Below are 24,340 nucleotides of genomic sequence, written 5' to 3' on the forward strand. Positions count from 1 at the left end.
AACATAACATTTACAAAAGATACATCTGGTGCATATTTATATGACTTGGAATAAGGAATCATTTAAATACTGCTGAGCCATCTCCATATTAGGAGAAAAGATATTCCATGTCCATATGTGAAATTGGTGATAAAATACATGCAGGTTTAAATTTCTCTTGCACATTTTTTTCGTTGACACATGTTAAAAATATGGAAATATTGATTAGGGATTAAATCATCTATTTGAGTTGTGGGAATTGCTTTTCCTTTGAATTTTATAGATTACTTCATTAAATCTAAGTTTATATGCTGAAGGTGGTAAGTTTCCAAAGGGATTAAAAGTAACACTTCATATTTAGAAAAGCTGCTTTTTCAGGCGCAAGAGTTCTTACCCCGGAGACCAGAGAGTTCTTAAACATTCAAGGATGGGCATCAGGGTTCTGCGAGCCCCCTGAGTTTATACGCTAGCATTGCATGTATATGTGTATGGACTTTTTTTTTTTTTCCTAGAAAATACCTAACTTACATCAGTATCTCAAAGTGGTTTATGGCCCTCAAACTTGGAGTTACAAGAAATACCTGGGGTTACTCCTGATGTGTTGTTTCACCCTGAAGTACCTAAGCCACCTACCTTCTGTAAGCCTCACCTCTGAACTTCTGTAGATTACCAGTATTAAAAACTGATAATCTCAGTGCGATTCCCAGCTTTAGCATTCCGGAGCTCTGAGTCAGAAATTTACCTTCATCTACCTAAATCCTTAAGCCACCAGTGCCTTCAGCGTTTGTTCTTTGGGACTGCGTTTATCTTAAAATTGTTATTGTGGAGGTCCTGGGTGGAGTATGGGAGAGGTTATGCCGAATAGTTGTAGGACTACATATGTATCAAGTTGAGAAAAAAAGCACACCTAAAAATCATACAGCTCTTCTAGAATGCCATGTGTTACGGCATATGAAATGTAACTTCTACCCTCCAGCTCACACACACTTTAATTAATGTTATGGGCTGTGCTTTAAACTGAGAGAAGTGAGAAAATCAAGGTTAAGGACGCTCTGTTCTTTACTATGGAGAAGAAAAAAACGAGACAGCTATGTAAATTAAGGATTTTGTACCTCCTTGTCAATTTCTTATCTGTCAATTTCTTATCTGAATGATTTCTAAATCAGAAGAATGCTGAAGATCTGTTTTCCCATCAGTTCTGAGCCTGAGGAATTTGGAGCTGAAGTTCTGAGCCAGGAAACAGTCCTGTTTTGAATTCGGAGGCTCTACTGCTGGGCACAGATGACAGGCTTATGAAACATTCCAAAAGGTTCAGCTTGATAGTTCAACCCCAGAGGTTAGAGAGAATTCCTCAGAGGGGCAAATGAAGAATAGCAAAGGTGTCCAGGGAATCTCTAGTTATCCTGCTGGGAGTGTCAGCACCTCAACAGGCTTTGGCAATGTGGCCAGCCAGGAGGCACCCACCTTTAACAAGTAGAATATTGCTCTGGTGGGTCCTGCAGGCCTCAGGCTATGAGATACTTCTACATTGTCATATATTTGACATGGTGTAGCTCCAACATCTCTAAGGCTTTGTAAGTTTTTCACCTTAGTTATTAGGGTGCCATATAGAGCCAACCTCCAATGCTGAGATGATCTATTGTGCAAAAATTCTTCACTTGAGAGATATTAATTGAAAAGATTCTCACCCTTACAGTCCTTCATGTCGGTGTGGTAGTTGTGCGTATGCACTAACTTCACATGCATGCTACAAACTCAATTCTAACTTCAGAGGTAGGCTCTCACCCCACCTTTCTTTCCTTTTCCCTTTCCCCAGATATCTAATTATATTGCAGATTTATCAAAACTCTTTCAGTATAACAAGGGGTGGTGCCGTTTTGAGTTCAAATCCCCAGACAGACTATTTTTCAGAAAGAAGGGTCTGAAAGGGTTCCACAGGGCTAAGATGTTTGCAGTCGTGAACTTTCTATGAAGTCCAACTTAAATCACATACATTATAATTTATACTGATGAACCTTGGGAGCCTGGGGATGCTGAGTTTTTTTAAATTATTAATCTATTTATTTATTACCAATTCGTATTTCTAATGCTTGACAAGACTTTTCATGACCAATTGAAATGATAAAAAAAAGATTAAGGATTGGAGTACCACAAACCAAATTTCAGTGAGGAAGGAAAGAGAATAAAGAGCTAATATGAGGCTGGATGTGGTGGCTCATGCCTGTAATCCCAGCACTTTGGGAGGCCAAGGCGAGTGGATCACCTGAGGTCAGGAGTTCGAGACCAGCCTGGCCAACATAGTGAAACCTGGTCTCTACTAAAAATACAAAAAGTAGCTGGGTGTGGTGGCACGCGCCTGTAGTCCCAGCTACTCAGAAGGCTGAGGCAGGAGAATCACTTGAACCTGGGAGACGGAGGTTGCAGTGAGATGAGATCGTGCCACTGTACTCCAGACTGGGTGACAGAGTGAGACTGTCACAAAAACACCAAACCAAACCAAACAAAAAAACCCCGGAGCTTATACATACCTTTTACTTTTTCTTTTTCTTTTTTTTTTGAGATGGAGTCTCTCTCTCACCAGGCTGGAGTGCAGTGGCGCTATCTTGGCTGACTGTATCCTACGCCTCCCAGGTGCAAGTGATTCTCTTGCCTCAGCCTCCTGGGACTACAGGTGACCGCCACCACGCACAGCTAATTTTTGTATTTTTAATAGAGGCGGGGTTTCACCGTGTTGGCCAGGATTGCCTCAATCTCTTGACCTTGTGATCCACCCACCTCAGCCTCCCAAAGCGCTGGGATTACAGGCGGGAGCCACTGCACCCGGCCAATGTGTACCTTTTTTTTCCCTGAAGGACCATATTTCTAATGATCCAAAGCCTTGTCAAAACCAGAAATACATCCTGCCCTGAATTTTTCCTTAAGCAGTTCAGTTACCAATCTGCCTCTTACATTATTGACCTTGATGAAAAGATACATTGACTCAACCTGAGGAGGTGGAAAAGTTCAGAGTAAATTTGGGTAATGATACTGTATTTTCATCTTTGGTAGGAGAGGCAGTAAAAGAATGCTGACTTTTGATGCCATTTTGTCTCCATTAGGAGAGATGTGAAATGACCTGTCCCGTGAGAGCTCTAGGTCCTGTGGCTCTTTGTTTCTCTCCAGCCACCCCAGCAGAGTTTCTCCTGTTTGGCAGTCAACACGAGTGCAGCTCTTCTGTTGCTGGGTAAACTACACTCCGGCTTTCTACCTAGGAATATTCTTGGGTTGAGAAGCTTTTTGAGCATATCATTGATAAAGCATCCACAATAAAGTGGAATGGCGTGCCATCAATAATGTTAGCTGGCTTAGGTTTAACCATGACCCTGTCAGTCAACAATATATCTCTTTATCCACATGCATGTATACAAGGGTAGTACCACTGGACTTCAGTAGCATAAAGACTTTGGGAGAAGAAATGAAATAAGTTTACCAAAAGCTCCTTAGAAAAAACTGCTTTATAAGTCAAAACTATTGTTACTTTCACAGTGACTCAGTGTTGCTGTGCCACAGCTGGAGATCATAAGACATCCCATGAAATGGAAGGTGATATAGAAATTATAGAAATAAACAAACAAAAGAAGATCTCAGACACACTCTTTCGCCACGCACCTTATTCAAATTTTCCAAGTCCCTTTGCTAGGGCCCTGGCATTTCCTGCTGCACTAAATTATTTTAATTTGGAAATACCATTTGTGTATCGTGATAATTTTTTTTGGTTGAATATTATGATTGAGAACTGGGAACTTTACCTTGGAGAGGTTATGTATTTGCATAGGTGAGAATTGAGAGCCTTAAACTCAGATTTCTACTTTGGGATATGCCCAGAGAATACTTTTTTATGTCTCATGAACTTTCACAGTTATTTCATTAATTCATTATTTATGTGAATTCCGGGGCAGTTTTGCTAACTATGAAGTAAATATGAAACATCCTGTCTGAATGAAAAAAAAAATTAAATGTTCTGTCACCTTACTCCTCTCTAGCAAAATCTGTGAGACCAGAACTCTAAACGATTCTTCTACAGATGCTATTTAGAAAATATGACCGCAGCATTACAAAAATGAGCCAACACAGTTTCAGTAAGCTGTATTTTTGTTTGGGGCTGGAAAATGTTATCATTTTAAATTGTAGGAACAATTCCTTTTTTTTTTTTCACTAGTTGTTCTAAGAATACTATAGAAGTTCTCAAATTTCCTGTTTTCATCATATTGTCAATAGGAAGATTTTGCTGATGGAAATAATTACTGAAGGAGATCAGGAAATGTTCTCTTAAAGGTATAATTCTCCATAAGAAAATACATGAGTTACAAAATTATCCCTCTAACTTTGGGAATTTATGGGTTGGTGAGTGCAATAATGAATGTTCATATTGTAGATCCAGATCTTAAGAAAAGCCATTTTGCCAATAATCCGCTGTGAGGAAGCAGTGCAAATTAATTAATATTGAAGAAAGCACATTATGTGTCTGTATGCTTAAATGGCTGGCCCATTTGGACTGAAATGAATGATATATTCAGCTATAAATTCCAGTTAAGTTGGTGAACCAGTTAACTCAGTAAACGAATTAAGTAGTTCTAAATTTTTAAAAAATGAATTGGATCGTTCGAGTAGATAGATCAAAATCAAAGATTGCTGTAAAGGAATATGGATGTAGCCCCCGAAATGAAGAATTTCTTGTGAGGCCATTTGCAAAGATGTCACAGAACATCTTTTGTAATTATTTGAGATGAATATGTAACTTTTCTTGGAATATAAAGTAGGAAAATAAATGGAGAAAAAGTCTTCAGTAAAAATCTGGAGGCTTACAACAAAAATATTTTTTAGAAGCCTACATGTGTTTTGAATAATGAAAGGCTTTCCTTTCTTTTATTTTGGTTACACTTTTTTTTAAGTAGCTAATATATTTATCAGCATTCGTAACCTGAGTCAGATGAGCTGGTCCTTGATGGTTCTTCTGGTGCCTCTGATGCCAATTTCAACTTGTTTTCTAAGGAGATAGTATTTATTTACTTTTTGCAGAAATAATGTTGACTCCTTCCGGTCTTTCGGTTTTGGTTTATTGCTCTTTGCTCCTTGGATTTTCTTCTGTTTTGTCCTTTTTCCCTCTTTGCATTTAAAACTAATCTCCCATTTCCATGCTTTTTCTTCTTTGCTTCACTCTTTGGTTCCCTTCCTTCCAGTGATACTGCTGGAATTTCTTCTCGACCTCACATTCCCTTTCCTTCTCCATATTTCTTGATTTTTTTTTTTCGAGTCGGAGTCTTGCTCTGTCGCCCAGGCTAGAGTGCAGTGGCACCATCTTGGCTCACTGAAACCTCTGCTTCCCAGGTTTAAGCAATTATCCTGCCTTAGCCTACAGAGTAGCTGGGATTAAAGGCACGTGCCCCATGCCCAGCTAATTTTATTATTATTATTATTTTATTTTTATTTTTATTTTTTTAGTAGAGACAGGGTTTCACCATGTTGTCCAGGCTGGTCTTGAACTCCTGACCTCGTGATCCGCCTGCCTCGGTCTCCCAAAGTGCTAGGATTACAGGCGTGAGCCACCGCGCCCGGTCCCCTTCTCCCTATTTCTTAAGCATCTACTGATTATCCTTTGTCCATGTTGCCCTAGTGTCTCCCTATTCTCTTTGCTTCTGTAGCTATCGTACATTGTGCTTTTCCTATAGAGATTTCTATATAAAGCTACTGGAAATTTCAAACCAATGTTGATGAACAACACATTTTTTATACAGTTTTCGTTATCTTACTAATTGGAGTTGCTCCTGAATTTCTTTTCCCCAGTTGCTCAGTCTTGCCTTGTCTTCCTAAGCAGAGGTCTCTGTTCTTCCTTACTTGCTTGTTTTGCTCTTTCTTTGTAAGGTAGGATTTGGTCACATCTAAGAAAATCTAGGTTGAGAGTCCTGCCTCCCCAACTGAACCTGGGAGCTTAGTACATTCTCAGCAACCAAATAGGTGGCACCTTCACAGTCACTCTTTTTGGAGCAGACTTGTCTGGGAGCAGCAAGACTGCTTAGATGGGAGGTTGGCATCATGTGTGTGTTGGCACCGTCTGTGTCTCTGGGCACTCAGACAGTGATCAAACAGGGGCTCTCCACTTACCACTGTTTGTGTCCCCCTGGGTAAACCACTTAATTCTCTGCACCTCTCTGCATTCCTGGACTCACTAGTGCTCACCTCATAGGGTTTTGCGGAATTTTGCAGTTAGAGCCAGTGACTGTTAATCCTCTATGTTCTTACCTGGGTAGAGACCCCAGAAAAACCTAAAACTGTATAAGTTAGACCCAATAGACATGGTAGATGCAGCAGAAGCTAGGAATGGTAGAAATAATACCATTAACGTAACACTTTGAATACCTGAAAGCACACTCATATCATCCATTTCATTTTGTCTTCACAACAACCCGGGGGATGTGTGAGGACCACAGGCTTCTCAGTAGGGAGCTGGGGCATCTCTTTGGGCCACTGCTGCCACGCGATTCATTTGGGAGGAAAGAAATGCCCACTAAAAAACCACTAGGATATTATGAAGGTAATGGCCAGTAAGAGCTCATCCTGAGTGTGGAAAATTGGAGCCATTCGGCCTTGCAGAAAAGAAGAGTTTTATGTTTCATTCCCAAGTCCGGAGAAAAGAAAACCTTTCCTTTTCTTTCCTCTTTGTTGTTTTTGGCAAGACTCTGTAAGGCTGCAACTCACATATAAGACACCCTGGGCCAAATTTTCAAAGAGCCTCTGTACTTTGCATGTGTTAGATTTTTCATGCCCAGCTACAGCTCTGGGTGGTGGTAGAGTTTGTGGGGTGGAGGGGAGGGTGGGCACAGATGGGCTTTTCACATTTGCTGCCCCACTTTGAATGTGGAAATATACTAACTTTTATGAGATTTGGTTTTCTTAAAAGTAGAGTTCTTTAAGGAGGCTTATACCTTCAGCAGTGCAATTTTGAAATGAACAGTTCTGCAAATGATAAGGAGATCTATGCCTGTCTGCCTGGATAATGGTAAGAAGGTGGTTTATTGTCTGAAATAGAACTCGGCCAAAAGAGATCTCCAAATTCTTGCAGACCTTGTGTGGGTGAGTGACTTTCAGTTCCTTGCAGGTCATGGAATACCTTTTTCCTAGGCACTTTTTGTCCAGAAACACTTTTTGATCTTCACTGGAGAATGATTAAATGTCTTGGAATTCGTGATTGGATAACAGGAAGCCTTGAGGATTTGGTTTATTACGGGAGATATGTAGATTCCTTTTTCCCCAAAGTGACCACAGGTGACTTCTAACTTCCTTGTTTTGGCTCTTTGCCATCTGTATCTATTAGGATAGGGTAGGTTATGATGTGGTAGAAAAGAACCACCAAAATTGCAGTGGCTTAAAACAACAAGAGTTTATTTTTTGCTCTTGCTGCATGTCCACTATGGGTTGGAAGGGGGTTTACCTGTCATAGACACTTAGAAAACTAGGGTGATAGAGGCCCCCTCTCCACCTGCTTCCATATTCACCATAACAGGAGGAAGGCAACATGATGAGGTTCACACTGCCTCCTAAAGCCTCTGTCCAGCAGTGACACCTGTCCCTGCTACTCACATTATATTGGTCAAAGAAAGTCACATGACCAGGCCTAACTGCAAAGCATTGGGAAACTGTTCTGTGTCCCACCATCTTTCAGACATAACTGCACAGGGAAGGGGTTTCTCTGTGTTTATGATAATTAATGCTGCTAGTGTGAAATTCTCTGCCCCAGACGTTTCTACATTGGTAGAAAAAAGTGTTGTCATCTAGCTTCACAATAGCCTCCATGAACTGAAATTCCTACATCCTTGGAATTTTATAATACAGCAGCCTCAAGGACTATCGATACTTTGAAATCCTTTCAGTGACAAGGACTGTGATGAAAATAATAATAAAGAATTAAAAACTCACCCATGGAGAGAAATACATCCCTCAAGCAGCTGTTTTAACTTCACTTCTTTTTCTTTCTTTCCAATGTGCTTTCAAGTTTTAATCAAAGAACAACATCATTGTAATCATATTAATCAACATTTGAGGGATAGGAATTAAGACTCAGAGAAGATAGGTGGAGTAGATTTCTCAAGTGTCTAACATACCAGTTAAAGTCTTTAATTCATATTTTGGGATTTGAGTGCAATCGCCATTACCATCACCATCATTACCAACATCACCACCACCATCAACATCATCACCACCTTCACCATCACCACCACTGTCACCATCACAATCATCACCACCATGACTGCCATCACCGCCATTATCCCCATCACCACCACCAACATCACCACTACCATTACCACCACTATTATCATCAGTGTCACCACCACCACCACCATCACCACCATCGCCACCACTGTCACCATGATGACCATCACCACGACTGCCATCACCACCACCATCATCATCATCACCACTACCACCATCACCACCATTGCCATCACCACCACCACCACCACCATCACCACCACCTTCACCACCACCTTCACCACCACCACCACCACCATCACCATCACCACCACCACCATCGCCACCACTGTCACCATCATGACCATCACCACCATGACTGCCATCGCCACCACCACCACCATCACCACCACCACCACCACCATCACCACCACCTTCACCACCACCACCATCACCACCACCTTCACCACCACCACCATCACCACTGTCACCATCATGACCATCACCACCATGACTGCCATCGCCACCACCACCACCATCACCACCACCACCATCACCATCACCACCACCACCATCACCACCACCTTCACCACCACCACCATCACCACCACCACCACCATCACCACCACCACCATCACCACTGTCACCATCATGACCATCACCACCATGACTGCCATCACCACCATTATCCCCATCACAACCACTATCATCACCATACCATTATCACCACTATCATCACTGTCACCACCACCATCACCAGCACCACCACCATCACTACTACCACTATCACCACCACCACCAACACCATCACCACCACCACCCATTACCAGCACCACCATCACCACCACCACCGTCACCACCACCACCACCATCACCACTACCCCCATCACCACCATGACCACCATCATCACCATCGCCACCACCATCACCATCACCACACCACCATCACCACCACCACCATCACCACCATCACCATCATCACCATCATCACCACTACCATTATCACCACTATCATCACTGTCACCACCACCATCACCACCACCACCATCACCAGCACCATCACCACCATCACCACCACCGCCACCACCACCACCACCACTACCAGCATATCACCTCTGTCATTGTTAACCCCACTACTGCCACCATCACCATCACCACTAATACCACCATCTATCATACACTTGTGTGACCCATATAATGTTTCTTTTCAGACGCCAATGGGGGACCATAAAATTGGGTAAGATTGTTGGCAATTAAATTTGTTTTTTCTACACATTTCATAATCCAAGAATTAAAAAGGTTTATGGCAGAAAATTGGCAATTCAGAGCCGTCTCGGGGACTGGGTTTGGACTAAATTTGTCTTTCTCTTTCTTTGTCTTTTTCATTTTTTTTTTTTTTTTTTTGAGACGGAGTCTTGTTCTGTTGCCAAGGCTGGAGTGCAGTGATATGATCTCAGCTCACTGCAACCTCCACTTCCCTGGTTCAAGTGATTCTTCTGCCTCAGCCTCCTGAGTAGCTGGGACTACAGGCACATGCTACCACACCCGGCTAATTTTTTTTTTTTTTTTTTGTATTTTTAGTAGAGACGGGGTTTCACCATATTGGACAGGCTGGTCTAGAACTCCTGACCTCATAATCTGCCCACCTCGGCCTCCCAAAGTGCTGGGATTACAGGTGTGAGCCACTGTGCCCAGCCTCTTTTTTGTTTTTCAATATCCTTCTCTCCTCCTTTAAACTTGAAAGAGAACCAAAGGTCAAAAATGCTACACTTCATAACATGCAGTCCTAGAAAGCGGCTGTGTGTTACTACAGTGCTGACTTCTAACCCCTTTCCTATCTATACCACTTGGGGATGACCCTTTGTCGTGCAAAGATGTGGCCAGGATTTCCAAAGGAAGGGCTTCATTTTTATTTTTATTTTTATTTTTTTTTCCTGCCAAACTCTGCCAATCAGCAAGGGGAAACTAGAAGGACCAGCTGAAAGTAGAATGATGCATTTACCAAATTGGCGTGATTTGGCAGAATCATCTTTGGCAGATGTCACTTTATGAACTCACCTGTCTGCTCCGATTTGGGTCTGATGCTCCAGGCCTCTGGAAACAGTGTTCAGAGTGGGCTTGGAGGTTATTCGCGTTGCCCATTGAGCTGTAGACGTTAAGGCTGTGTTATTTCCTGTGGCTTATGTAAGGAGCGATGGCATCTTGGACCCCTGCTTATGGCCTATGCAGTTTTAACAACTCTTAGCAAGGCTCCCAGGCATTTGCATCTTTAACATCCATGCAGGCTCAGGTAGCAGTGGAGAGGTGAAGAATAGGGAGATTCTGGCCCATGGCTAAAAGCCCAAGAGCTTTACCCTTCCCCCTTCAAATAGTAATAAGACAAGGATGCTATTAAATTACCAATCCTGGCTCCAATTGAATATTTGCCAAGAATCCCATGCTCCTACCTCACATAATACATTTATTTTTCTTTTGGGGATTTGTTTTCTGAATCAGTTTACTTCTCTGTGGTTCAATAATCACCAAATGGAATTTGCTCCATCTTTCATCCTTCATCATTAGGGGAAAATACAGTATCATTTTCTGGCAAGGAATAAATATCCCAAAATGAAAGACAATATTTAGTGACCAAAAAAGTCCCCCAAACCCTCAAGAGTACAACTTTTCTGATGAATCAAAACTGGAAGTGATTAAGAGCTCAGTGCATTAGAACAACGAGCACCCACGTCCATTTCTTCATTTCATAGGGAAATCAAACATTGTCTTTTAAGTAAGCGGAGGCTGCTTAATCAAACTCTTTAAGTGAGCCATAGATAAGTGCATTGGCATGGTTTGAGGAAATGCATAAAGGAAATTAAAAATATTTATTTTATTGAACTAATAGCTGTCCCTGCTGGAGATTAAAGTAGTAATTGAGCCCGTAACTACAAGATAGATAACAATTCAGAAGTTTAATTTCTATTTGTTTTGCTCCTAACTGTCAACTTCAACTTGAATAGAAGTTCAACATCGTAGCTTACTAAATGCTGTGAGTGTTTCTTGATTATAAGATGGAGTTGCCTCAGATTGTAATTTTAGATAAAAATGTACTTGGTTTGATTATTTGAATTAGTGGAGATTTTTTTTTTTTAACCCATTCAGAATTTGAAATTCCTGTGAATGTAGGTTGGCTAAAAAATTGTGTTGTAGAGCTTTGTGATTTTAAGATCATATATTTTGGTCATGCGAGTTTGGAAAGTTCCTTGTGCCATTTTACAATGCATTTCATAAGAACACATTCTAAGAATGTTAAGAATTATTTAGAAATCAGGGCTAGCTGGCTATTTTCATTTTAGGTTGCTCCCTCTTAGCTACTGTGATCAGCGCATGCTATTAAAGCTTGTTTGTGTTCAGCTTACGGTTAGGAACTTCTTCGTGGATGCACAACTGTAGTACCAATTTAATTTTCATTTTGGATTTATAAAGGAAGGGATATTTGGAATGCAACCCATTACACTGAGATGGCTATGTTTTTCTAAGGAGGCAGATAGTGGCAACAGAAATAGTTAAGTTTTAATGAGTGCTTACTAAGTGCTATGTTCCAGGCAATAAGCTAAAGGATTTTATGTCCATTATTTTGGGTGGAGACAGCAACCCTATTTTGTAGTAACTACAATTACCATCATTTTGCAGGTGAGGAAACTGACAACTCAGAGAGGATACCTAGCTTTCCCACAGGCCCCTAACCAACAGTGGCAGAATGGTATACTCCTGACATGGCATGGCTGGGTCTTGCCACCAAATGTAGGGGACCTCTCCCTCAACAGGCAGCAGCCTGGGTATTTCATTGTGGTCTTAAAGCTCCTGGGATGAAAGGTGACCAATGCAAGGCTACATTCCCATTCTGCTCCACTTTGGTAGAAATGCTCCTGCAAAACAACCATGCATTTCAAGCAGGCTTTCCATGGAAAAGCTAGCGTGGGCACACACTCAATTCAATTCCCAGGGTGCTTTCTCACAGAGGTTCTTCCACAAGATTACAAAGACTGGGAACCTAGCCCATTATTATTAACATTTTTACAAAGCTATTCTGGCTGCTTTCAGGGCCATATCAGTTTCAAAGATCGCTGTTGGGGTGGGAGCAACTGAAGTTGAAATAGTCTGAATGTTAAATGTAGCCTTGGAGCGGAAACTTTTCTTTGGAGTTGAAAAGTCGGTGGAATATTCATAGAAACGTAATATGAGCACAAGATACCAAGTCAGTGTCAAAACTTTGTTCCAAACCATATTTGCTGTTTGTAAAACTGGCTCCTCAGGGACTGGCTGGGGGATAAGGTAAGAAGGCGCGTGGGTTGGGTTCCTGCATGCCTTGAGAAAGGTCTGGAGGTCAGGGCTCCCCTTCTCCATGGAGGGGGATCTTGCATCCACAGGACTTAGGATTTTGAGCGGTGGTGGTGGTAATGGGGTCCAGCCCTTCCTGCTCTGGGAGGACCATCTCTGACTCAGATATGAATCTCATTTCTTTATTTTGCCACCTGTGTTGTGCATGAGAAATAGAAGCTGTAGAGGTGTCTATCGAAAAGCATTGTGTGGTGTTTTGCGAGTGCAGAAGTGACACGATTTGCATTTTCTTTGAAAGTCTCCTGACCAAGATATCGATTTTTAAAAAATCATGGGGCATAGACCCTGATGGACATCATCTTAGGATTCTGGAACTATACCATAAAACTAACCAAAGGGATCCAAAACTGATGACCTAAATTTCCTTTCAAGAATGAACAAATCTTTCTCATTTTTTCCCCCTAGGAACTCTACTCATCTGTAGTTAATCTAAGAATTAACATTTAGCAAATTACTGCCTCAGTGTCTTAAATGAGGTATGTGCCTGGTGGCTCTGTTGATTAGAACCTTGTGCTAATGAGGTCATGGGTTCAGTCCCCAAGAGGGCTGCTTCATTCATCGTGGTCCCCCTCCAAGCCCCAGTCAGGTCTCCAAATGGCCACTGGTCACAAATGGCCTTTTCGGAAAGAATCAACAAAATTTTTCACCATTTATGGGAAAAACAACTCAAAGCAGATGACTTGAGTTAATTTGGAATATGACAACGATCCTATGGGGTAACAAAATGGTACCCCAGAGGCTGTAAGGACTTCTTGCAGACTGTGCCAAGTGCCACACTTCGTGGGGGTGGCTTCCTTGCTGGGAAAATTGATTGACGTGTGTGGGAGGTTCCAATCCTACCAGTTAAAGGGGAGTGCCAACTAATAACAGTAGGAGGCTGAATGCTTATTCAAAATGCAGACTCAGAGGGACACTTTAGTAGAATTTTGTTGAATTTTTGCTAGTCACTTACCTAAAATAAGAATCATTTTGGGCCTTCTGATTAACATCTGAAGTTATGCAACCCATGGGGCCATTTCTACCACTGCCAGGCCACTCCAACCATTTGTCTCAAGCTGCCAGGAGACGCAGTAGCTGGGAGCACTCAGAGTGAGGGTGATTCTCATTTTCATGTATTCTTTCCATTTTGCACTCCCAACCCTCTCTCAGAAACCACTTTTTCAGGTCCAGTTCCAATGCCAAGTCTCAGTTAAGCATGACTGGATGCAGTGACATCCTCTGAGGCCATTTCTTGGATTTAGGGAAGAGTAATGCCTAATGAGCTCCACTGGCTTTCTCCCAGTTACCAAGAACCCCTTCTCCAGGGTAGACGCTAGTTCTTTTTAAAAAAATTTAAAAATTTTTAATTACTATACCCCTTTCATCTAGCAGAGTGCTTTGTGTATAGTAGGAGTTAAAAAATATTTGTCGAATGAATGAGTGAGTGGATTAAAGAACCAAATGTAGAACTGGTTCCATTTAAACGAGAATCATTTTTTAATGTTATAATTTTCTTGTTTTTCTTTTTACAAAAGCATATGTGATTATTGAAAATAACTTAGAAAGTAGAGAAAAACAAATTTTAGAAGATAAAAATCACCCATAACACCATCTCTTAGAGATAACCTTCCTTGCCATTTTGGAGTGAATGATATCGATATCCATATATATATCTATCATATAGCTTGACCGTGTGTGTCATTGTATAATGTTTTTATTCATTATATCAAAATGCTTTGCATGATATTATATATTCTTCCACATTATCATTAAAACATGTTTTAGAGCATTTCATTGCATGACTGGACTTCAACTTAATCAGTTGCGTATGAAATTATACTTGTAGCAAAAATGTTCTACGTAGCTTTGTTTATTTCCTTGGGATACATTTCTATAAGAGGAATTGCCTGGCTCCATGGTTTTCTAATTTAATATGTGTTGGCAAGGTATTAATCAAAGAGGGGCCACCAATTTTCACTCCTATTTGCAAAAATCTAGTGTACCACCACTATCCTCCTTTGCCAAACAGTATTATCATCCTTTTAAATATTTGCTAATTTCATAAGCAAAAGTATATCAGTGTTCTTATACTTTATATTTCTTTTACTAATAGTGAAACTGAGTTTTTAAAAAGTCTGGTCATTTTAATGTCTTCTTTGCAAATTGTCAGTTAATGTTCTTTAAGACCTATATATTTGGAGAGGCAATAGACTTACCCCTTTCTGTTTCATAGGGCTGTTGTGAGAATTTGTTGAAGCAATCTATTTGAATGTATTTGAAATCTACAAAGCAATACACAAATGTATTGATCAAATGTGTGACCTGGTAGAGGAAGGGTCAGGAAGAATGGTCTCTACTGACAAATGAGCTGAGTACTGGGTGAAGGCTTGCGTAAGATTTGTTGGAGGAGGGATAGGGAGAGGCACCTGTACAGAAAGGGAAAGGGGCCTTTTGTCAAGAGATCTGTGACTTTGGGAAGGTCTCTGGAAATAGACAAGGTCAGAAGCAATGCAGGGTCTGGCGGCTGGAAATGAGAGCCAGTTAGAAAGAGCAGGGAACAAGACTGGCCAGAGGAACTGCAGAAAATAAAAGAGACTGAGTGGGAGTAGGAGACATCTCAAATGTCCCAAAACCACCAACGGAGAAAAGAAAAAAACTGCAGTGCGACTTCTCTGAAGACTCACCAGTAGGCCAGTGTAACCAAGGCAGCAGGCGTGTTCAAGAACAAATAGGGAAACAGTGCCACCGAAGACAGGTGTGGTCCCATGGCCACAGGACGTCCACGCTTTCCAACGAGTCCCTGGAGGAATCACACCTGCAAAAGGCACACAAAATAGATAATTAAATAAAGACAAAATACGGCACTAAAATTCCCCCAGCTTGTGTATGATCCCACTTATGTAAAATGATACATAAGATATGTGTAGAGTATATAATATATATGCTATATATTAGATATGTATTTTATTATTTATTTATTTGTTTTTTGAGATGGAGTCTCGCTCTGTTGCCCAGGCTGGAGTGCAAGGGCATGATCTTGGCTCACTGCAACCTCTGCCGCCCAGATTCACGCGATTTTCCTCCTCAGCCTCCCGAGTAGCTGGGATTACAGGCACGTGTACCACCACGCCTGGCTAATTTTTATATTTTTAGTAGAGACGGGGCTTCACCACATTGGCCAGGCTGGTCTCAAACTCCTGACCTCAGGTGATCCGCCAGCCTTGGCCTCCCAAAGTGCTGGGATTACAGGCATGAGCCACCGTGCCTGGCTTATTCTTTATATATTATACATGGATACAGGCATATACACACATGCCCTTGGTATTCTTGAGATAGTGATAATGAAGTGGGATAGGAAGAAATAATTATATTTGCTTTTATTCACCTTTTTAAGTATTGTTTTGCTTGTTATGGTAGGTACATATTACTTCTCTAGTTTGAAAATAAAGAAAAATTAAAGGAATGTAAACTATGCTGTGAGTGTTGCTTGCCGTCATCCACTCTGCAGCACACAGCGTGGGGAATTCACGAGGCAATGGGAGCTAAATTTCTGGGCCATCACTGGAGCCCAGGCTAACTCTGGCAGGGGAGTCCTAGGGACCATCTGACAGTCATACCTGTGCCTCTCAGGGCACCAGGCTTATCACCATCTTACACTTAGATAAGAGGACACTTAGGTAATAAGGGAAGCTGTGCCTCCTTGGCAGGAAGGACCCTGACCAACAGGTGGGACATTTCTGTGGGCTGGGAGCAAACAGAAGTCTTCCTGCCAGATCAGGTGAGGGTGGCCACCTTGCAGGGAGGAGGCACAAATCAATTGCAGGGGAAAGAATTTGAGCTTGGGACCAGGTGCGGTGGCTCACGCCTGTAATCCCAGCACTTTGGAAGGCTGAGGCAGATGGATCACCTGAGGTCAGGAGTTTGCTAAAATACAAAATCTGAAAATACAAAAATCAGCTGGGCGTGGCGGTTTGTGCCTATAATCCCAGCTCCTTTGGAGGCTGAGGCAGGAGAATCATTTGAACCCAGGAGGCAGAGGTTGCAGTGAGCCAAGATGATGCCACTGCACTCCAACCGGGGTGACAGAGTGAGACTCTGTCTCAAAAAAAAAAAAAAAAAAAAAAAATGAGCTTGGTGGAGGAGGGAAAAACCTTTCTTCTCCTTCAGTTCAAGGGCTGCCATTGCAGCAGGTGAAACAAAGCCCTGGCTGTGTGGGGTTTTGTGTTGCTTTATATTAGGTGAGCTGCTTTGAGGCAAAACCCTGTTTCCTGTGTCCCTCATGGGCCAGACACTGTGCCGGGGCTTGAAGTGTAGAAATAAGGCTGAGGTGGCCTCTGCCCTTCTGAAGGTCACAGTTGAGCTGGGGAGACAGATGGTACAGGAGATCCCGGACCAACAGAGCATCGCCACACGTGGCAATGACGGCTCCACAGGAAACCCACTAGGCATGAGGGTGAAGATCAGGGCTAGGACCGCTTTGGACCGGAGGCACTCTCTGGCAGGTCTTTCTGAGCAGAGGATATTTCAGGCAAGTCAAGGATGAAGCACAGGGGCTGACAGTGAATAGCGGGATGAAGGAGACCCAGGAGGTGGGCCTGGCGCGTGTCCTGTTCGCCTGCAGAGCCATGAGCTGGGCTGCTGGGTAAGGGTAGGGTGTGAGAGGCTGGCTTCCCGTTCAGGAGTTTGACCTTCTCCCAAATGCAAAGGGTAGGTAGTGTGCTCAGAAATCCAACGATGGAGCGCCTCTGCCTCCACTCAGCGCCTACTACAAATGCGCTGAATGAGCAAAAAACAAATACAGTAGATGGATGTTGCATGCTCAGAAACATTCCATTTTATTTTATTTTTAAACTTTGGTTTCGATTTCTATTATATAAAAAGTCACTTCCATTTAGATTTGTTTTCACTGCAAGACCAAGCTACAGTGGGGAGAACAGGGTCTGGTGTGTAGCCACGTGCCTGCAGCTAGAGGGACGCAGCCTGAGATGCCCTCCCACTGCCTGGACCTCATGAAGTGCTTTCACGAACCAATCTGTCCCCTTTGTCGTCACCAGACATGCTAGGCTGAGCAGGTATTCATATAGTCTCCACTTTGAAAGTAAGGATGCAGAGCCTGGGAGAATGGAAAAGACTTGGCAAGGTCTCTGGAACATGTGCCTGTGTTCTGGTGAGCTTTCTGTGAGCCTGAGGCAAACGGTGGCCACATTCAGAATTACTTGGGCTCCTAGCAGTGGCCTCAGAGGCCTTTGCTGGAGGAGTCTGTGGTGAGCGGGAAGGAGCTTAGGGTGGCTCTGATAGACCATCCCCACTCCCCTTACCACTTCCACACAGTTAAGTCCTTGGTTGGTGCCTGCTCATCAGGTGGACAGGAGACTCCATCTCCCTAACCACACTCTGTGCCCACTGGGTGTCCACATCCTAAACTTCATTAGGACTCTGAAGTCCTGAGGTTGGGGAGGGACCAAAAAGATCAATGGAAGTTCTGGCTGTCTCCCCCATCCCTACACTTAAATGTTTGTGACTGGAATGATTCTGGATATGCCGACTGTCTACTGATGAGCATCTTGGTCCTCTGGTATCCTGAAGTCCTGGCCCAGTCTCCTCCTTGGACTTGTTTCCAAGGGAGTCTACTGTGATCACTAGGATCACCCCTTATCATGTGAGATTCATTTAGGTGTGTCAGCATTTGGGGACACGTGTGACATTCAGAATAGCTAGTGTAGATCTTCAACTACCTTCCATTCTATGTTTCCTGGCAGGAGTCCACTGGTAATTCTTTGAAGCAAAACAATACTTTTGCAACTTAATCTTCAGCATTTGGAATACAGTATCTCTTGTCTGAGCTTGAATGGAAAGAACCCACAGTCTGTGACTTCTAGCCATTTAGAAAAATGGCGGTTGCCCTAAGACATGAACTTGGCATTTGAAATCAGCAGACAATGAGGAGTTAGTGTAATGTAAAGAGACAAACATGGGATTTGGATATGGGGAGGGCTGGGTTCCACATGCTTTTCACTTGCTGTCGCAGGACTTTGGAGTGGACAATTTTCATGATCTCACTAAAGCCCATTTTTATCACCTTTTAAATGGGGGAGAATACCATCTACCTCATAATATATTTGTGAGGATTAAAAGAGAGGAATTAAAATACCTGGCACATAAGAAACACTCAAGAAATATTAGTTTCTCTGCCCCTTTACTCTTAATGATTTAATTCATCACTCCAAAAATAGAACATTCTTCAGAATAGACTCCTACCCATTTGTTGTTGATGGGACATCCAAAGGGATGTGCAGTTCTTTTGTTTGGTGTATAATAAGTTGACTTTGCACTTTAAAAGGGGAAAAAGGAAACCTCTGGTACCTCAAACAACGACCCTTTTAAAGTCTGCGCTGGACACCATTCTCAAAGAATATTCTTATTAACATACTCTCTTATAAATGGAGCTCTACTGATCAAATATGTATAAGTTAGTAGCCTGCAGAGTCAGAGCAGTGCTTGGCAAACCTGAGGACGTTTCCCATGTGCGCTGTGGGATGGCATAGGCAGGGGATACCCTTTAATTTTGTGACATGGTTTGGGGGGGCTCCAATGTGAGGTACTCTTGGCATGGTTTCTTCCAGCTCTGGGCCTGTTCTGGGGCCTGTCAGGACTCCCACATATCCCATCCTTGCAGGCAACTCCCTTTGAAGTCCATGGGAACTCTTTGAATGGAAAACATACACAACGGGGTGTTGATGCCAGTAAGAATCAGGCCTGATGTATGCGAGGAATAAAGGTGCTTCTCACCCCAAATATTAGCTCTTTAGCCCAGAAACTATGGTTTGATCATTAAATAAAAGAGCACTCCCCTCCTCTCACAATCCACCACCAAAGCTCCACCATCCATTTGCTCTGGAGATGATAAACCTGCTAATTGCTGGAGAGTTTTAATTAAGCAACAGATAGAGACAGTGTAGGGCTGTGTTTTTACTTTAAACATATCAATAGAATAAACATTCTCAATTCCAGGGCAACTTGCTAAATGAAAAAAAAAATAAACATTACTTTCTTTTGAAATATCACTCATTGGGTGTGATAATTTAGAAAAATATCCCTATTAGAGATAGTTAGGGACGTTTTTTCTTTTTCTTTTTTTCTTTTTTGGTTGAAAATGCAATCGCCGATGGAGCACAAAGCTGCAATTTGTAGACAGGTTAAGTAAATTAAATCACTCACTGTCTTTTTCTTTTTTCCAATGGCTTTAAAAGTTAAAGGTAATTTGCAAAGAAAATGCTCAGTTTGAATTGGTTTGTAATATCTGTTAATGATCTTTAAAAAAATCCACTTATTCACAATTCTGTCCCTGGGGGAATTCCGATGTGCTATCAGAAAAAATTTCTAAAGTCTGAAATGTCATTAGCTGGTGATTTCTTTGAAGTAAAAAGCCCCGAAAAAAATAAATTATATAAGGTATACAAGTGCACAGGACAATCACTTTGATGAATAGTATCTCTTTTTTCGTAATGTTTCATACCTAAAAATGCAACAATTGAAATTCAAGCTGGTAAATTATAGAGCCATCTTTTGAATTACCTCAATGTAGGCATGCCTTCTGTTTATTTCTCACATATATTGAGTTCTTCCATGTATTTATAGATTGTTGATATAAAAACAGTAGTGTTAGGAACAATTTTGATTATATTCATTGTGTTTACTTTTTGGAAACACAAGGTGTTGCCTAAATACAGGCATGCAGGTGTTGCCATCCGGGGATTAAAACAATAGCCTATTTCAATATTCCATCCTGGATCCCAGAGCCAGGTGCCGTGAATGGAGGTGCAAATGCTACTCAGCCCGGGAGAGTTGTTCAATATTAGATAACAGAGCCATGAAATACTACACCAAAGGGAAAATTTTCTTCCTGACCCCAGCTGGTGATCAGTTTTTGCCTGGAAGCAGGGGAGTCTTTGTAATACAATACTTGTCAATGTTGCTGGTTTGGCTGCTATAAATAGCTTTTTTTTTTTTTTTTTTTTTTGGAGGATGGGAGGAGTTGGATTTTACTAAACCGTTGGCTACAGGTTAATTATACATTTCACACAAAAGCATTTCTTGTAGCCAGTCTAAATTTGTTACGTTTTAATCACATTTTATATAAGGCTAGAAATATATGAGCCTCCAGCAGGCCTGTTATTATTGTCATTATTTTATACATTGGACCTTCAGCTCTCTCTCTCTCTCTCTCTCTCTTTTTCTTTTTCCTCTCTATGCATTACTCAGCTCTTAGCTAAATTGCAGAGGGTCCCAGTTTCATTCATTCTCCCTCACAGGGAAGGCATTCACTTCCTCTTCCTCCAGCGGCCTGAAAATCGTATGTGTGGTTTTTCCTCTTTCCTGCTCTGTAGCTGACATCAGGGGAGCAAACTGAACACAGGTAAGAGCCAGCTTGGTTAGCAAATTAAAATTGATTGATTTTAATGAAGATATTCTATAATATTTTCTTATTCTCTTTATTTACTTAAAGGAAAATGGAAATCAACATTTGAAACTTTTAAATGGAAGCTTTATTGGGGTTCCACATATGGAAAACTGCAAATAGCAGAAGTGTGTGACTTGATAAATTAATCTGGAGTGACCACATCCTCTAACTTTCTCCCAGGACAAGAAGGAGAATGTGAACAATGCTCCTGAAGGCCCCTTTCCCTCAAAGGTAACCATTGGCCTGACTTCTGACACCATATATTTGTTTTGCTTTTTTTGAAGTTCATGTAAATGGAATCATATGATAGGTATTCTTTTTTAAATTTCATCTTTATTGTGATAAGAACATTAAACATGGATAGGTGTTCTTTTGTCTGTCTTCATTCTCTCAACATTATTTTTGTGTCTATGTTGTTGGGTGTACTAATAGTATGTTTTCCTTGTTATATTTTCTTCCCTTATATCCTTATATAAGTAATATAGCACAATTTATCATTTTTTTTTTTTTTTTTTTGAGATAGGGTCTCCTTCTGTCACCTAGGCTGGAGTACAGTGGCATGATCTGGCTCATGGCAGCCCTGGCCTCCTGGGCTCAAGTGATCCTCAGACCCAGAGTAGCTGGGACTACAGGCTCATGCCACTATGCCCTGCCCGGCTAATTTTCTTTCTTTTTTTTTTTTTTTTAAGAGACAGGGTTTTGCCATGTTGCTCAGGTTGCTTTCAAACTCTTAGACTCAAGTGATCTGTCCATTTTGTCCTCCCAAAGTGCTAGGATTACAGGAGTACACCACCATGCTCGGCAGTTTATCCATTTTACCCTTGATGAACATTGGAGTTGTTTTGAGTTTTAGGCTATTTTCAGAGAGTACAGCCAGAAACTTTCTTGTGCATGTCTTCAATGCTTGTGTATATGCATTATGTTTAGTCTATACATAGACTAAAGGGGAAGTCACCAAATTGTAGAACATGACTATGCTCAACTTTAATAAATAATGCCAAACAGTTTTCCAAAGAGATTGTGTCAATTTCCACTCTTACCAGCAGTGAGTGATGTTCTACATCCCTGCTAGCACTTGGCATTCTCAGTCTTCTTGATTTTGGTCATTCTGGTGGTATGTATAGAGTCTCACTGTGGTTTTAATTCCATTTTCTTGGATTATTATTACATTGAGCATCTTTTTCATGTATAGTGGCTATTTGGATATTCTCTTTTGTAAATGGTCATATTAAGTATATTTTTCTATTGGACTTTTCATCTTTTCTTATTGATTTGTAGGAGATATATATTCTGGATATAGCTTTTTGGTTATATATGTTAAAAATATGTACCACTCTGAGCTTGACTTTTCGTTCTCTTTGTGGTGTCTTTGGATGAATAGAAAATCTTAACTTTTTTCTTTTGTTTGTTTTGCTTTTTGAGATAGGAGTCTTGCACTGTTGCTCAGGCTGGAGTGCAGTGGCTCAATCATGGCTCAATGCAGCCTCAATCCCCAGGGCTCAAGTGATTCTCTTACCTCAGCCTCCTGAGTAGCTAGGACTACAGGCATGTGCCACCATGCCTATCTAATTTTTGTATTTTTTTTTGTTGTTGTTATAGATATGGGGTTTTGCCATGTTGCCCAGGCTGGTTTTGAGCTCCTGGACTCCTCAAGTGATTCTCCTAACTCAGCCTCCCAAAGTGCTAGGATTACAAGTATGAACCACTGTGCCCAGCTGATTTTAATGTTAATGTTAATATAGTCTATTTTCCTTGATGGTTAATGTTTTCTGTGTCCTATTTAGCAGAGCTTTGCTTACTTCAAGGCCATGATAATATCCTTTCATATTATCTTTTGTAAGTTGTGTTGTTTCACCTTTCACAATTGGATCTACAATCCACATGGCATTGATTTTTGTATATGGTGTGAGGTTGGGATCAAGTTTTGTTCTTTACTCCATGATATCTACTTACCCTTCATGATGAATGGGAAAGACTTCCTTTCTCCATTGCTATGCAGAGACACTTTTGTCATAAATTAAGCATCCACTTCTTTATAGAATGATCATTTTACTTTTTTCCTTTATTCTGTTAGCATGGTGAGTTATTCAATGGGTTTTTGAATGTTAAAAATCTTGCATTTCTGGATTAAACTCAACTTGGGTGTGATGTAATACTTATCTTACGTATTGCTGCATGTACTTTGGTCATATTTAAAAAAAAATTTTATAGAAATGTTTATGAATGAAATTTACCTGTAACTTTCTTTTATTGTAATGTCTTTGTCAAACGTGTTATCAAGGTTCCATTGGCTCATAAAACAAGTTGAGAAGTATATAGTCTTTTAGAAATTAAAACATAAATGAGTCTAATCTCATATAGTAATTAAACATATATGTAATTTATCCTGAGAAGGACTCACTACAGTTTTCTGTCTTTCTATGTTCCTGTGTGTTTTAACTTAGACGTTTAGCAAGAAGCTGATTTTGTGTGAGTTTTGCATGGGAAAATAAATAGGAATTAGGCTATCTTCTAGGAGTTTCCATATGGCACTCAGCAGTATGTTCATGTGCCCAAGGCTGAAATTTGTTACTGCATCTCAATCCTCAAACCCATAATCAAGGCTCATCAGTTGAGAAACCTTTTTGGACATATGACAAGTGTTCAGATAAAATATCTGATCCCTGCCAAGAATTTTCTAGGCCAATTTAATCTCTGACTTTTGACCTTATCAGTCACTGCTCCACAGACTTTTTAATTTTTATTTTTAAAATATCCTTTAGTAGCATGCATCTCATTCCTCATCCCAGATCTCCTTTTCTACTTAGTATTGTCCCAGTTCAAGGCCTTGTCACCTCTTGCCTGGGCAATGGCATCTATGGGATACTATTCTCCATTTCATCTTCTTCTCAGCCATGCAGGTGCTGACTCTGAAATAGAAAGCTAACCACCTCAGTCCTTTGCTGAAAACTAGGTGATTTCTGTATTGCTCTGCAAGATGAAGTTCAGGTTTATCAATGTGGTGCAGGTTCTTACATGATCTGGTGTTTTAGTCCATTCAGGTTGCTTAACAGAATATCTTAGATTGGGTAATTTATAAACAATAGAAATATATTGCTGGTAGTTCTGGAGGCGGGGGAGTCCAAGATCCAGGCATCAGCAGATTTGGTGTCTTGTAGGACTCCATAGATGGCACCTTGTTGCTGCGTTCTTACGTGGTGGAAGGGGCAAGGAAGTCCCCTGGATCTTCTTTTATAAGGGCACCAGTCTTACTCATGATGGGGGAGCCCCCATGACTGAATCACTTCCCAAAGGCCCTACCTCTTAATACAATCC

At 41.3% G+C, this 24,340-nt stretch overlaps 1 long non-coding RNA gene across 5 annotated transcripts in view; it reads left to right on the plus strand.

The window, feature by feature from the left end:
* LOC105490152 (uncharacterized) overlaps positions 1–24,340 on the plus strand; it is a 46,235-nt gene that overhangs the window by 20,126 nt on the left and 1,769 nt on the right. For 3 of the 5 annotated variants that reach the window (XR_011612063.1, XR_011612064.1, XR_011612065.1), the window contains exons 2-3: positions 20,827–20,980; positions 21,071–21,256. This is a non-coding gene — a long non-coding RNA (uncharacterized lncRNA). Of the gene's footprint in view, positions 1–3,077; positions 3,203–20,826; positions 20,981–21,070; positions 21,257–24,340 lie in introns of all 5 variants that reach the window. The other 2 variants (XR_011612066.1, XR_011612067.1) reach the window with 2 other exon arrangements.

This window comes from Macaca nemestrina, chromosome 13 (assembly GCF_043159975.1).
Source record: "Macaca nemestrina isolate mMacNem1 chromosome 13, mMacNem.hap1, whole genome shotgun sequence".
Taxonomy (NCBI): domain Eukaryota; kingdom Metazoa; phylum Chordata; class Mammalia; order Primates; family Cercopithecidae; genus Macaca; species Macaca nemestrina.